The sequence below is a fragment of the Emys orbicularis genome, chromosome 12, assembly GCF_028017835.1.
Source record: "Emys orbicularis isolate rEmyOrb1 chromosome 12, rEmyOrb1.hap1, whole genome shotgun sequence".
Taxonomy (NCBI): domain Eukaryota; kingdom Metazoa; phylum Chordata; order Testudines; family Emydidae; genus Emys; species Emys orbicularis.
In genome coordinates this window covers 26,105,139-26,109,876 of record NC_088694.1, presented here as the reverse complement: position 1 = coordinate 26,109,876, position 4,738 = coordinate 26,105,139, and positions in this window count along the sequence as shown.

Below are 4,738 nucleotides of genomic sequence, written 5' to 3'. Positions count from 1 at the left end.
GAAATCAATGGCCTGCTAAACCCAGGGTTTTGAGTTCAATCTTTGGGGGGGCCATTCTGTGTGACAGTTGTTTGTGTTTCTCCCTGATGCACAGCCACCTTTGTTGATTTTAATTCCCTGTACCTGTACGCCATGTCATCACTCGCCCCTCCCTCCCTCTGTCAGACAATAGTTTCGCGCCTTTTTTCAGCCCAGACGCCATAGCACTGGGATCATGGAGCCCGCTCAGATCACCGCGGCAATTATGAGCACTATGAACACCACGCGCATTGTCCTGGAGTATATGCAGAGCCAGAACATTCCAAAGCAAAACCAGGTGAGGAGGCGATTGCAGCGAGGCGACAAGAGTGATGAGGAAATTGACATGGACATAGACCTCTCACAAAGTACAGGCCCCAGCAATGTGCAAATCATGGTGTTACTGGGGCAGGTTCATGGTGTGGAACGCCGATTCTGGGCCCGGGAAACAAGCACAGACTGGTGGGACAGCATCGTGTTGCAGGTGTGGGACGATTCCCAGTGGCTGCGAAACTTTCGCATGCGTAAAGGCACTTTCATGGAACTTTGTGACTTGCTTTCCCCTGCCCTGAAGCGCCAGAATACCAGGATGAGAGCAGCCCTCACAGTTGAGAAGCGAGTGGCGATAGCCTTGTGGAAGCTTGCAACGCCAGACAGCTACCGGTCAATCGGGAATCAATTTGGAGTGGGCAAATCTACTGTGGGGGCTGCTCTGATCCAAGTAGCCAACGCAATCAAAGACCTGCTGATATCAAGGGTAGTGACTCTGGGAAACGTGCAGGTCATAGTGGATGGCTTTGCTGCAATGGGATTCCCAAACTGTGGTGGGGCGATAGACGGAACCCATATCCCTATCTTGTCACCGGAGCACCAAGCACATAAACCGCAAGGGGTACTTTTCAATGCTGCTGCAAGCCCTGGTGGATCACAAGGGACGTTTCACTAACATCAACGTGGGATGGCCGGGAAAGGTACATGATGCTCGCGTCTTCAGGAACTCTGGTCTGTTTCAAAAGCTGGAGGAAAAAACAATTACTTACCTTCTGTAACTGTTGTTCTTCGAGATGTGTTGTTCACGTCCATTACACATTAGGTGTGCGCGCGCCGCGTGCACGAACGTTGGAAACTTTCCCCCTCAGCGGCTCCCGTCGGGCCGGCAGGGTCCCCCCTCCCGCCAGAGCGGCACCCCGCTCTAGCGTATATATATCCCTGCGGGCCCGACCCTCCCTTGGTTCCTTCTTGCCGGTGACTCTGACAGAGGGGAAGGAGGGTGGGAAGTGTAATGGACGTGAACAACACATCTCGAAGAACAACAGTTACAGAAGGTAAGTAACCGTTTTTTCTTCTTCGAGTGATTGTTCACGTCCATTACACATTAGGTGACTCACAAGCTTACCATTGGAGGAGGGTAGGAGTCAAGGAACAATTGATTGAAGCACAGCCCTGCCGACCACCGCGTCCTCTCTGGTCTGATGATGGATCGCATAGTGGGCTGTGAACGTATGTACCGACGACCAGGTGGCCGCTTTACAGATTTCCTGGAGTGGAACCTGCGCCAAGAAAGCCGCCGAGGACGCTTGGGCCCTAGTCGAGTGAGCCCTGATCTCCGGGGCTGGTACATTGGCGAGCTCATAGCACGTGCGTATGCAAAGCACAATCCATGCTGACAAGCGCTGCGTCGAGATAGGCTGGCCTCTCATTCGCTCCGCAATGGCAACAAACAGTTGAGTCGATTTGCGGAATGGCCTGGTCCGATCTAGATAAAATGCCAAGGCTCTACGGACATGGAGGGTATGCAGGCTGCGGTGGCTTGGGTCCGTATGGGGCTTAGGGAAGAACACCGGTAAACAAATGTCCTGTCCCATATGAAAATGCGTGACCACCTTTGGAAGGAATTTGGGGTGCGGCCTCAGTTGCACCTTATCCTTATAAAAAACTGTAAAAGGAGGTTCTGAAGTGAGGGCTCTCAATTCCGATACCGTCCTAGCTGATGTGATGGCCACGAGAAACGCTACCTTCCATGAGAGGTGCATAAGGGAGCAAGAGGCTAGGGGTTCAAAGGGTGGTCCCATGAGTTTAGTTAGGACCAGGTTGAGATTCCATGCAGGGACCGGCGGGCGCGAGTAGGGAAACACCCTCTCCAGCCCCTTGAGGAATCGGACTACTGTGGGGTTGGAGAACACCGAAACTCCCAACTCCCCAGGGTGGAACGCCGATATAGCAGCCAGATGCACTTTAATTGAGGTGGGGGCGAGCCCTTGATGCTTTAGGTGCAGCAAGTAGTCCAGAATTGATGGGACTGAGGCCTGCAGAGGCTGTATGTGATGAGGCTCACACCAGTGGGAGAACCTCTTCCATTTGGCAAGGTAGGTCGCTCTTGTGGAGGGCTTCCTACTACCAAGGAGAATTTGCTGGACCTGGTGGGAGCACCTGTGCTCCATATTGTTTAGCCAGAGAGATACCACGCCGTGAGATGTAGCGACGGTAGGTTCGGGTGGAGTAGGCAACCCCGGTCCTGTGTGATGAGGTCGCGATGGAGGGGAGGGCGATCGGGGCGGTCACGGACAGTTCCAGCAGGGTCGTGAACCATTGCCGGGGCGATGAGGATGACTGCCGCCTTGTCCCTGCGGGACTTGAGGAGGACCTTGTGGATGAGCGGGAATGGAGGGAAGGCATACCTCAGGCTCCCGCCCCACGGAATCGCAAAGGCATCTGCCAACGAGCCCGGGCTGAGGTTCTGGAATGAACAAAACTGAGGACACTGGCTGTTGCCCTTGGTGGCGAAGAGATCCACCTGGGGAAACCCCCACCTCTGGAAGATTGAATGCAGGACGTTCTGTCTCAACGTCCATTCGTGCATGTGGTAGGACCGGCTGAGGCGGTCTGCTAACCCATTTTGGACCCCTGGGAGATATGTTGCAAGCAGGTGGACTGAATGGGCTATACAGAAGTCCCATAGGAGGAGCGCCTCGTGACAGAGGGGAGAGGATCGGGACCCGCCCTGCTTGTTTATGTAGAACATGGCAGTAGTGTTGTCCGTCAGAACTGACACCCTGTGGCCTTCTATGGTAGCGTGAAAGGTCTGGCAGGCGAGGCGAACTGCCCTTAACTCCTTCAGATTGATGTGAAGCAACTTTTCTTCCCTGGACCATAAGCCCTGGGTCCGCAGGTCCCCCAGGTGTGCCCCCCAACCCAGGTCCGACGCATCTGTTACTAACGTCAGAGTGGGTTGCGGGGTGGCGAAGGGGACCCCTTCGCAAACCTGCTGCTGATCGAGCCACCAGCGGAGGGAGATCGACACCCGAGCTGGGATTGTCACTACCAGGTCTAAGGGGTGTCTGTTGGGGCGATACGTTTGGGCCAGCCACAACTGTAATGGCCTGAGTCTTAGGCGGGCATGTCTGACTACATGTGTGCAGGCCGCCATGTGCCCCAAGAGTTGCATACAGCATCTGGCCGTGGTCGTGGGGAATTGTTGGATGGAGCTTACGACCCTTTGAATGGCCAAGAACCGTGACACTGGAAGACTTGCCCGTGCCGCCACCGAGTCCAGGACTGCCCCTATGAAGTCCAGCCTCTGCGTGGGAATCAGTGACGACTTGGGCACATTGACTAGTAGACCGAGCTTGCGGAACACCTTTAGTGCCAGAGTCACGTTGGAGCTGACCTCGGCCTCCGACCTGCCCGCGAGGAGCCAGTCGTCCAAGTACGGGTATACGCGCATCCTTCTTTTCCGAAGAAAAGCTGCCACCACGGACATGCATTTTGTGAACACTCGCGGGGCCGTTGCCAGGCTGAAGGGCAAGACCGTAAATTGAAAATGGTGTTGGTTGATGGTGAAGCGCAGGAACCGCCGGTGGGCCGGGCGGATAGCGATGTGAAAATACGCATCTTTCATATCGAGGGCAGCGTACCAATCCCCCGGATCCAGGGATGGGATAATAGCGCCAAGGGAGACCATACGGAAACGTACCTTGACCAAAAATTTGTTTAGTGCGCGTAGGTCCAAAATGGGACGGAGGCCCCCTTTTGCTTTGGGAATGAGGAAGTATCTGGAGACCTTTCCCCTTTAGGTCTGGAGGAACCTCTTCCACTGCTCCTACTGTGAGGAGGGCCCGCACCTCCTGCATGAGGAGTTGCTCGTGAGAGGGGTCCCTGAAGAGGGACAGGGATGGGGGGTGGGAGGGAGGGGGCGAGGAGAACTGAAGGCTGTAGCTCGCCTCCACTGTGCGCAGGACCCAGCGGTCCGATGTTATATGTGACCAAGCACGGTAAAAATGGGACAGGCGGTCCCTGAAACCTAGAGGGGGATCCGGAATAGAGTTTGGTACGCTGTCCTCGATCGCAGCTTCAAAACCCTTGCTTATTTCCCGGTTGCGGCTTGCCTTGGCCATGATTTTGGCCCTGGTTAGGCGTGTTGTTACATCTACGCCTGTTATCTCTGCCCCTTCTGCGGTACGGTTCCTGTCTAGGACGAGGGTGGTACTGCCTCTGCGGTGGTTGGGGCTTAAAGGGTTTCCTCTGTGTCACTGGAGTATGCATTCCCAACGACTTGAGGGTTGCTCGAGAGTCTTTGAGGCTATGTAGTCTGGCATCCATCTGGTCCGAAAACAAGCCTGACCCCTCGAACGGAAGGTCTTGGAGGGTGTTTTGCACCTCTGGGGGAAGGCCGGAAGCCATGCCGAGCGCCTCATTACTACTCCTGATGTGATTGTCCTAG